The 11,809-nt window shown below is 35.8% G+C and overlaps 1 protein-coding gene and 1 non-coding gene across 13 annotated transcripts in view; one reads left to right on the top strand and one right to left on the bottom strand.

Moving 5' to 3' along the window:
* The window catches only part of LOC103134535 (otoferlin), an 83,184-nt gene that overhangs the window by 61,566 nt on the left and 9,809 nt on the right, over positions 1 to 11,809 (bottom strand). The window lies entirely within an intron of this gene.
* Positions 1,416 to 1,488, top strand: trnav-cac (transfer RNA valine (anticodon CAC)). Its single transcript has one exon. It is a non-coding gene; the product is annotated as a tRNA-Val (tRNA).

The raw sequence follows: 11,809 nt of genomic DNA, 5'->3' as shown, positions 1-11,809 counted from the left end.
TTCAGTATTAATCATTATTTATTTGTGCCATTATTAATCTTTATTTATTAGTGTTTGTATAGTTAAATAAAATAAAATATGTATTGATATTACTAAATAATTTATTAAATAAATTATGATCGGGTGTGTGCTTTGTAATATGCTCTTAATACATCGATATCAGAATATTCCATTCCTATTCTATTGTTATAGCCACTAAGCATATTTAAATATGATGAACTATGTATTAAAAACATACTTTAAAAATACAATTGTTTATAAATGTTGCTTTAATAGATGTTTGAATATGGTTTACAGTAACAAAAAAGTGTGTTATGATCGATTAAATCCGCTGATACGTCATTGTGCCTGCTAAACACATAAGGCTGAGTGGAGTGGTGTACCGCTCCAAGATGGCCGCCCTAAATCTCGTCAGCGACAATAGGCGAGAGTGGTCCATGAGGCGTCTATTCTTATATTATGTCTATGAAGATAAACTACCGGCTCCTCAAATGCATTAACACAACCAGGGGCGCAACTACATATTATTCAGGTGGATGCAAAAACATAAATGAACCATTTTTAATTTTGAAGTGTTGATTTTATTTTGAACCCTTATTTATTGTAAAGTGTTGATTTTATTTTTGAACCCTTATTTATTGTAAAGTGTTGATTTTATTTTTGAACCTGTATTTATTGTAAAGTGTTGATTTTATTTTTGAACCCTTATTCATTGTAAAGTGTTGATTTTATTTTTGTATTGATTTTATTTTTGAACCCTTATTTATTTTTGAAGTGTTGATTGTCTGAAAGACCTTGGACATGAATTGTCCCATATGGGGTTTGAACCGATGACTTCAGCATTACCAGCACCGTGCTCTAACCTGCTGAGCTAACTCACCTACCTTACAAACTGTTGAGTTTCCATGGATTTAAGAACTTACATGATCTTACCACAATGAAGATTTGATAAAATGCTTATATTCTAATGTTTTTCAAAACAACATACATAATATTTTATTTTCCAAAGATTTTGTATTTTGAAGTGTTGATATTATTTTTGAACCATTTTTAATTTTCAAATGTTGATTGTATTTCAGAGATATTTTTTATTTTATTTTAATGTGTTAATTTTATTTTTGAACCATCTTTTATTTGTAACGATTGATTTTATTTTATAGCCATTTAGCCAAGTCTCTGTAGAACCATTTGTCTCTGCTAATGACATTTTCTATATATTTTTTGATCCCAGGCTTAGTTTATGGACTATAATGTGAAATTAGGCACAATTATAAGTCTGACAGTTTGTTCACCAAGTTACTGTGCTCTCTGAGAGGATCTGTGGTTTAAGTATTTGACTTTGTTCCATGCCCATCGTTGACATCAGTCTCTAACAAAATTTGGATCATCTACCAGGAACAGTGGAAAGAGCATGAGTTTCTGTAGTGTAGTGGTTATCACGTTTGCTTCACATGCAAAAGGTCTCTGGTTCGAAACCAGACAGAAACAGATTTTGCATGTTCTATTCAACACAGGTGTTTACTAAAGGTCAACAAGGGTTCTGTGGTGTCATGGTCTGTACTCTGACTCCAGGCATCTGAGTGCAAACCTCAGTTGAAATTTCCATGCGTTGCATCTCACATCATCAACTTTGGAACCTCAAACTGAAACATCACAGAGAAGTTCAGTTCCTGCAGTGTAGTGGTTATCATGATTGCTTTACATGCAATAGGTCTCTGGTTCAAAACCAGACAGAAATGGTTTTTGTAGGTTATGCATCTTTTGGGGTGCAGTGAGACAATAAGAGTCTTCCCCTTTCGTGTTCCATGCCAAGTTGATTGGTTCATTTGCTAATCGACTTCAATGTAGGCTTCTTTAAAATCGAAATTACTTTACTTCAATTACCAATTGGCAGTTCTATGGCGTAATGCACATGTGTCAAACTCAAGGCCCGCGGGCCACATGTGGCCCCACAGCATTTTATTGGCCGATGATTGACTTAAAATAGGGTTTGAGCACAAATTGACTACAAACTACATTTCAAACAAAGGTTTGTTGCGCTTCCTAACACGCTCCAAAGCGTCCGGTCCATAACTCTTCAACACGCCGTCAGCTCCTGGTCTGAAAGAGGCATTTAGTTCAGAGACCATGAGATGATATTCAGAAAGGATTTTTTAAATTAATTGATTTCAGTTGCCTCTGAGACTAAATCTTTTCGTAAAGTCTATATTGTCTGCCCATGTGACTTGTTTTTATTATTTGCTTGCTCACCTTTAAAACACTGATTTAAATAATGTAATTTTTAAACTGAGCAGTAATTTTTACATCCATGGAAACTCAAATGTAATATTTAAAACTTCAATACATAAAATCAGTTATTTAACAATATTAGGTGTTTAATTTATTTTTAACATTGTATTTTTATACACTGATACTAGGTGTGCCCAAGTCTAGTTTTCCAGAGCTACCATTCTGCAACTTTAGATGCATTCCTTCTCTAACACACCTGGACCATTTAATCATTATAAGCCTCTTCAGACCTGAATGTGGGAAGTCAACCTTTTGTCTGGGGTGTGTTTTAGCAGGGATGCCCTCCTGGTCTGTACCGTCAATGTGGCCAGTTGAGGGGGGCCAATATGCTGCAGTGGCCCTCGGTGAAATTGAGTTTGACACCCCTGCTCTAATGTGATAACGATAGAAGGAATTTGACACAATTAGAGGAGTCTTCTAAGAAGCTTCCAGTGTTTCGTACTCCAAGCTTGTTATAATCTTANCAAAACTCTTCCCCTTGAGCCTCTGTGATTTAAGTTTACAATTAAACATGGTCCTGTGTACTGAGCGTAATCCTGAGATTAGGTCTTTTTGTTTGGTGAATTGTTTTAATTCAACATATCTTGGAAGTTAGGTCTGGGATTTTTTGTATTTTTTATTTTATTTATTTTTTTTATTTTAACTAGTTGTGTCCTGTCTTGTGGCCAGGCAAAGAGATTAGAGATTGTACGTTTGTTGTTTAAAAATAAAAACTGTTCTTACATTCAGTCAGAAGGGGGAATTTTTGTTTGTTGCTTGACTCTGATGTTTATTTCCTCCTTTCTGTTTAACTCTTGAGTGGAATCCTTAACATAAGCTAAATCCCTTTTACACTGAGGTGGGTTTTATTCGGGAGTTTTAGGTTGTTAGTTGCTAGATTTGTTTTCTGTTTCCATCTCAGGACTTTAAATCTATCTACACTCAAACATTAATTCATTAATTTTACATATTATTGCATTATGTATCCTGTTCAGTGGTGCGTCCTTTTTATCTCTATCATGACACATTGCTGTGAGTCCAGAAACATGAACAAGCATGAATATTAAATTACAGTGAGCTCTGTTCATTGACGCTCTGCAGAATGCACGCTCAAAGCTATAAATTGCCTTAAACCTTGAATGATGAAAAACTGCTGCAATACTCCAACTCTGGCATTCAGTCAGACTTTATCACATAATATGTTGGTTAGAAATAGTGTCAGATGGTAATCTGTAAAAAAGCAGTCATCACTGCACTGCTGTGTAAAAAAAAAACACTAGTCCTTTTTTTTTTTTTTAGCTTGTCTGAATCATTCCCATAACTGTTCTCAGATCCCTTTTCTCTAGCGCTCAGTGCTGTACGAAGTTTAATTGGTAAAGCATGATGACTCATTAAAAGTGACAGAAATGATCGCTCTCTTGAACGCATCGAGGCCTATTGGCGCTTCCCCCAGGGCTAAACACTCAGATGATCAGATGAGGAGAAAACGTTTCTTCTCCGATCCCTGCAGCATTGTACTGGTCAGATGGGAAACAGGGTCATCCCAAGTACCCCAACACATCATTCCTTCATAATTTATGACTATTATACTAGATTCAGATGTGGAAAAACTCACCCATGATTAATTATGAACAATATATTTCCTTCTATTTTTTTTCTCTTCTACCCTCTAATGTGATAACGATAGAAGGAATGTGACACAATTAGAGGAGTCTTCTAAGAAGCTCCCAGTGTTTCGTACTCCAAGCTTGTTATAATCTTATGATGCAACTCTCTTCACCTTGATTCTCAACGTTTAGATGAATCCTCGGAGGATAATAGCAATAACAGTGCAACCTAACTTCTTCTTAGAGCTCCTGTCAGTTAGTTTGGTGTAAAATGAACACAGATCAAGGTCAAATGCTAGTTTAAAAACTTAAAGTGCAGATCACAAAAAAGATCTAAATAAATTCATGCTCACAGTTTCCCACTTGGCATCTGTAGTTTAAAATTATTTATGTTCATTGATCATGTTTTGTGAAAAAGTATTATTCAGTTTAAGCTTGAATTATGTGCTCATATACTCTTTTAATGCTGCTGAATTCCTACTAGAGCTGCTCTCATTTACTCTACATATTTTATCAAAACTAGTTCACACTTTGTGTTTAATTGTCCTAATTTCTTTTGAAAGCACAAAAACAACTGCCTGCCTGTCTAACTTGTTTATGACAAACATTGTTTTTTAAATCACAGACAACTTTTAAACGTACTCCTAAATTGGGAATAGCTGATGATGTTTTAGTGTCCTCATTGCGAACGGTCATGTAGCATTTTGCCCGATTTTTACATGATTGCATCTGACAGACTTTCCATTTTGCACAAGAGGAGGCAAAAAGTGGCGAAATCAAATCTATCGTGGATGAAACGAGCGTGGCAGATGTTGTTACCGCTGCTCTATTTAATAATGACATGCTCACGCTGAAGCAGGTTACAGCTGAGTCTCGTTATTCTTGCTGTCTGCAGAACAACACCACTTCCATCAATAATGGAACTATTCATAATTTTTTGGTGCTTCAGTTGCACAACTTTGAAATTGACAATGAAATGACGTGTGCAGCATCCAGACGTACTTCCATAAACACAGCATGCTGCATGCCACATGTTCTCCTTTGCATTTGGCGAGAGCCTTTCTTTGTTTTTCACAACTTTGCTTGTGTGCATGTGTACACAAGCAAAGTGAAAGACGTGAAAGACGTGGCCATGACAGCTAGTTATGCAATGGGAGAGAGGATGAGGACGGTCACGATGCACTCCCTTTCTTCTTGGTTTCTTCTTGCCCTGTGTTGTTTAATATTAGTCCACTGCCTTAATTGTTATATTTAATGCGGCAGAAGATTTTTGTTTTTGCCAAAGTAACTCAAGCTTACTATTTTCTCTTCCATTTGTTATATTTTGCTCCCATTATGTTGTTTTTATATTATAAGTAGAACTAAAATACAATTAATGCACACAACACTTGCAGTACAGAAGCACATGGATATTTGATATTTATTTTTTTGCCGCCTTCCTAAAATAATAGCCAATGATATTAGATTTTTTTTTCTACACCTAAAACCTTTTTTGGAAAGAAAGAGGGGGGGATTTTTTAAATTTTATTATTTATGTATTTATTTATTTTTCCAATATCACTTTTGGCAAAAAAATAATAATAATACTAATAATAATGACTCGGGTTATTATTTTGTTAAAGTGACAATATTGCAAAGTTAATTTTATGAAAATATATTGATAACCACATTTTTCAGCAAGAACATGCCGCTGTTCTTTTTTTACACCATTGGAATAAAAATATACATTTTACTTAATATAGATGGTTCAAACTTTTTTTTTTTATGAATTCCATCCACACATGCCAAGTTTCTCTAAATGAATATAAAACTATATTAGGGATCAAATGACTTCTTCTTAGAAATATGGATAATTTAAACAACACTTCTGAACGGCTCTTCGAAGTGAACGAATCCAGAAGATTTGGTTCCTTTCAAAGAATTTCATAACTAATAAGAAAACCTAATAAATCTCAGAAAGCATACAGGAATTAACCCCTGTAGTACAGGAATATCCCACTATCATAACTAAAGGTAGACCTACAACCTTTCACAGGCTTTTTCCTCCGCCACTGACCAATGGAGACAGAGACAGAGCACCAGGCACAGGCACCTTAAGCTCCCCTTGGTTTTCTATCACATTTCCTCCATGAAGAAAGTTTCTTTCAGCTTCCTGCATTTGCACTTCTAGTAGTTTTTATTACACTCGAAGATGATGGACATGGTTATAGTTAGGAACACCACTCGTCCCTTTTTATGCTTTACTTTGTGACCCAGCTCCCTCTTCACCATGGAGATGCAGTGCTGCATCACTGGATGATTCGCGCATACCTTCTGATGTAATCAGAATGACAATAAAAGCAGAGAAGCGGTCTCCCAGTAATACTTTAAACACAATTCTATTAATGCTGTGTATGCAAACACAGCTCTGCCTCTGTGTAGAAGGCCCTTAGGTAATAGTGGACTTGGTGTCCTGCACTTCTGAACCTCCCATATAATTACTTTTTTGTTTTTGCCAACTCTCTTTATTGCAACTTGTAGATTTTAATTTTGTAGCTGACTTAGAAAAGGTCCAGCGTTGTTTGCCTCAGATTTTATCCCACACTATGCACAATATGTATAACTATCTATGTATATATGGATGTATGTGTGTGTGTGTGTGTGTGTGTGTGCGTGTGCATGTGTGTGTGCGTGTGTGTGTGTGTATATGTCTGACAGCAAAGATCAAGCAGCATCACTAATAAGCTGGGTCTGCAGTGGAAGTCGTGTTGCGTTTACTGACAGCACGGTATAAGTTCACGCCAGCAACTCTGGTTCAATCTTGCTTTTCCATCTCAACTCTTTAATGCTGCACTTTTCAATCTCCGCTCTGTTTTTCCAAGTGTCACTCCAACACTTCCCAACTAATTTCTATCTAATGTATGGGAAGTGGAATACTTTCTTCGAACCAGCATTGCCATTACAGGATTAGAACGTTCCCCATTCGATGAATGAAGTTAAGATATTTGTCTAATCTTGAATCTGAGGAGAAAGGTGCAATACATTTCTTCAACTAATTCATTAGAGACTCATTTACTCAAGATGAACTTTATCTAATTATTCGTTTCTCCAACACATAAACAACCAGCAGTCAGTTTTTGTCTGGTTTTATTTAAATATGTTGGATCTAATTTGTTCCAAGGTTTAATGTTTCACGGAAGTCCCTTTAAACCAACAATAGATTTTTGTTGTTGTTTTCTATTAAAAGAACCAGGAAAATAGTAACTTTGTTCTGTTAATTCAACAATATTTGTATGTTACCTTTTAGTTACCAAATAGGACAACTTTTTCCTGTTTTAAACAAGTAATATCTCCATAAAATAAAAGTTAGAGGAGATTTTGTTCTCAAAGGGCTTTAATTATCTCATACAAATACTTTTAAATCATTTTTTCCTCAAATGGTATTAAGTTATCTTAAAAAAAAAACAGTGTGAGGAGTTAAAGTTGTCATGGTTATTTTCTCTGTAATCCAGGACCGTTTTTTTTTCCCTTCACACTGACAAAGTTAGTTTTTTCCTTTTTCAGAGAGATGCAAGTCTTCAAATTAACAAAAAATAAAATAAAAATCAGCATCAAGAATTCTGACCAGATTTAGGAGGGATTAAAAACAGTTTTCTGATTTTTACTTCTCGAAGTTATAGGGTTTATTAACATAAAACAGAAAGCAGAAATTTCATTCATCAGGTGCCTCTCTTGTGAGTTTTAATTAATGAGGCAGGCAATAAAGTCAGTAGTCAGGACTTTCAATTCCAATGAATCTGTAAAAACACCATAAGCTGCTGAAAGAGTTGATGACTGAAGGCCTAGCAGCACTGTGCAGATTTTCTTTACAAATCCCTTTTTATGGTTTTAATACGTATATTAGTAACACTGTCCAATTGCATCACTGTTTTTCTTTTGTATTTCTTTCCTGCTCTCAAAGCTTTTAGCAATTTAAAGCAGCTGGTTGCCCAACCTGATCGTGCAACAAGTTTCTTCTCGCTAAAAAGGAGCTGTTCGTCTCCACTGTCACCTAACGCTTGTTTCAGATTGCGTTAATGATTAGGTGGAATAAAGTCTTTTCTTTTTTATAGCTTATCTTTCACGTTTTGGTTGAACTTTAATTGTGTGACACTGTGCTTTAAATTAATCAAACTGAATTCTGCTACTGCGTTAGGTGTAATTTTAGGAATGTGACACAAACATATTCACTGTATAATATAATTTGCTCAAGACCTGTTTGCTCCTACAGTTATTCTACAACAGATAGAACGTTTTTTACCCATATATCACCTGCTTGGACTTTCTGCTTCTCATTATTTGTATTTTTTTTTTTTTTTTTCCGGTTAGCTCCTCTGAAGTCTGGACTGATTCTCAGTCCTGGAGATTGTTGACATCTCTCAGCATCAATGCAATGTCCAGTTCTCTCTTGGAGTCACATGTTCTTCCTGCACTTTGAAAGATTGTGCAATAAGTGCATGCAAGTGTGCAGGCGTCTTTATTGCGGTCCCATTGTTGTGCTTTCTTCACGCTTCCAAACATTCCTGATTTCTTCCTTTTCGCCAGTGTCTTCATCAACATTTGGAACATTTGCAGGTCTCATTGAGCCCAGCGTTGAGGCCATTAGCATATAGCTGTGTGTCTTTTTGCTTTATGCACGGACTAGCTGAATGCCTTTGAACTAGTGTGCAGATAAGCTGGATAGGGAATCTGTATTCATTATTCAGTGGATGGTGAGGCTTTTAGCTGCAGAACGACAGGGCTTCCCCCTCAAAAGTTCGACATAACTAGAGCAGAGAACAGAGAGTCCTGCTCTGTATGTGGCCGGCAGTGTTAGTTAAAGCATGCTCTGCACATTTTCAATTTTTTGATCAAAGAGATCATTTGTTTTTATTTGGAGTTAAACTATGCACACCAAGGTATGGAAGGGAAGTAATAACTATATGTCAGTGTAATGGATACGGTCAGTGCAGTCTTTAAGATTGTGAGTCTGACTTTAAAATAGGATTTTTTATATTTTATTTTTTTTGAGATGCAGCTCAGAAAACTGAATCTTAAGTTTTAACGCATTTATGAGACGTGACCTGAGTGGTGGACAGTGCATGGAGACTATGCATTATTATGTTTTACAGGTCACAACTTCTTGAATAAGTAGAATAAAGAAACAGTGCCGTTTTGTTCCAAAAACAGTGTTTTTACTTGCTATTTTTTTCCTACTACTTCACATGACGTAGGAGTTTTAATTACAAGTTGCTGAAAGATTTAATGACCTTTGAAAAAAATGGTACAATTTAGGAGTTTGCTGAAAGATAGCTGACTTTGCCATTTTTTTCTCAGTTTGCATTGCTGCTGAAAGCCTCATCAGCCTGATGGGCTCCCTGAGCTGCTGGGCTTGTTGTGGCTTACCGGAGATAGAGTGAAGACACCTCAGTGAGCTCACTTCCAAAGCACTTCCTGGACTGTCTGGATAATCACATTTAGAGTGAATTGAACAGATTAAAGCAAGAAATGTCAGACATATGAACCCTCACTGCATCACTATCAACAAGAACCTTATATCATAAGAGATGTTGACATCTAAGGTTCTTATTTCAGCTGATGTTCCTCTGGCCAGCGGGGCTATCAGCAAAGAGGAGAAAAGTAACAGTTGCCTCAGGGTGAAGCACAAGCTTGAATATTGCCAGCTCTGAAAATAGTTTTTAAAGTTCTCTAAATGCTGTAGGACACTCCAGGAATGTGCTCTTCCAGCACATCTTCCAAGATTATGAATAAATGATGACTTGTGCAAAATATTTAATTTACAAGCATGCAGTTGGATGGAATCTAAGCATCGGAATATGTGGCATTAAAATTTATAAAATCAAGGACCAAAGGGACAAACCAAGGTTTGGGGACTTTTTTTTTTTTTTTTCAATAGGATTCCCTGAATTTTGTTAATGATATTTGAAAGTGGTGTAACTGGTTTTGGAGAAATAAATGCAGGAATTGTTCTACAGACAAAAATGTAAGTAAATTCAGATTTATTCACCGTATTTATTAAATAAGCATTGAAAAATGAACAAGAAAGCTGATAAATGTGGATTGAAAATGTGAGATTGTGAGAGATGGTATACAGGTGCGAAAACAGAAACACCCATTATATAAAACAAATGTAATCAGGCCTCAAACAGCACAGTTACAAAACCAATAGACTGTGGCAAACCATTATCTCTACAGTTGTTTATAGAGATAGTGCAGTGTTGCTGTGGAGATTCATGACTTTTCATAGAAAAAAAATCACAAATAAAGTATGTATTTTCTGTTTTGATACTGGTATGAATATATTTCTGTTTGGGCATCTGTCTGAGTGAGCCTGTGTGCACCAGCTTGCAACAAATCTCTTTCACAAGCGACCCACTGGGACAGTAAACATCAGCCCAGAAATAATGATGAAGAAACTATTGCTTCTTAGTAGGGAACGTCTAACCGAAAAACCGGTTAGACGTTCGCTGGTGGGACTGTACAACCCTATGAGCTCCATGGTGGGTTTGAGTGAGTGGAAACTTCCTGATTAAAAGCAAAACAAGAAAACTGGTTATCAGTAAAGGAAGTAGCACTCTGCTTGTTAGCTGATCAAAGAAAAAAAAATGTTTTTCTTTGCACAAACAGCACTCATATCCTCTGAGAAGGTTTTGTTTGCAGCACTTTCCTTTTTGTTTTCTGGATTTTATTCTTTTGAGTTTATCCCTTAAAGCTCTGCTCTGTCTCTCCAGCTTTTGCAAATTTTTAAGTAACACTCCTGTCTTGATCCTCAGTTTTGATCTTGTTCTTGTTTTTCCCACCTTCTTCCTTTTTTTTTTCCATAAGCCTTCATGTTTCAGTTCATCATAAAACTTGTTTTTTGTTCAGTTTGAGGAGTTTGTAGGAATGCGATTTGGGAATGTTTCCCATAATCTCAGAGCAGCCATGGTAAATAAAGACAGGCCAACCATAACCAGAAGAACTCAAAGGAATACAGAGAAGTGTGCTGTTGTCGAGAATATTCTCATTTACTGCAGCTCAAATCCTCCAACGTTTGCTTAAATATTCAGCTTCCAAGTCTGGCAGAAGCAGTACTTAAACCCTCTTGCTTTTTTCACAGCTGTAGGAGGGAATGAAAAACCTTATTTAGAGCAGAGTGAGAATCTAAGACCTGGGCTGGCAATAAGCACACATTAGAAGGATTTGAAAACATTTAAATAAATTAGCCTTTTGCAAGTCATAACTTTTGCAGATAATTCCTTAATAAACCATACTGAAGTAATAATGCTCGAAATATTTACTGACAACTCTGTCAGCACATAGGGAGTGTCTTGGTGGGATTCTCACACGGTTTAAACAAAATGGCTTCATAAAGTGTATGGAAGTGTGTATACGCACTGGGATTTGCAAAGCATTCATAATCCTTTGACTTTTCTGTATTTTGTCACTTCAAAGCTGCAAACTTCAATGTATTTCACTGGGATTTTAGTTAATAGAGTGTCTGGTGTGTACCTTGATTCCTCAACATGTATTTTGTTCACTAAATAAATTTCTAAAAACACAATAGAAAAACTGTATTCACACAGTGATTAAAATACAAGCAGATTATAAAGCAACGACTTTTATTTAAGTGACGTTTTGGGGAAAAAAATTACTATGTTTTTAGGGGCATTCGAGTAAAGAGGGCTGAATACATATGTAAGCCACACTTTTCAAGTTTTCATTTGTAAGAAAAAAGACAATAAAAACATAACTGTTGTTTCACTTTGCAGCTATGTGCTACATTGTGTTGATTTATCACCCAAAATCCTAAGAAAATAAATGAAACTTTATGAGACAAAATGTGGAAAGGTTCAAGGAATATGAATACCTTATAAGGTGCAGTGTCTCAGCATTTACTCCCATATTTTCCCACAGATGTATAAAGAAAAATGACA

Source organism: Poecilia formosa, unplaced genomic scaffold, assembly GCF_000485575.1.
Source record: "Poecilia formosa unplaced genomic scaffold, Poecilia_formosa-5.1.2 Scaffold1, whole genome shotgun sequence".
NCBI classification, from domain to species: domain Eukaryota; kingdom Metazoa; phylum Chordata; class Actinopteri; order Cyprinodontiformes; family Poeciliidae; genus Poecilia; species Poecilia formosa.
This window is presented reverse-complemented; position numbering and strand designations above follow the sequence as displayed.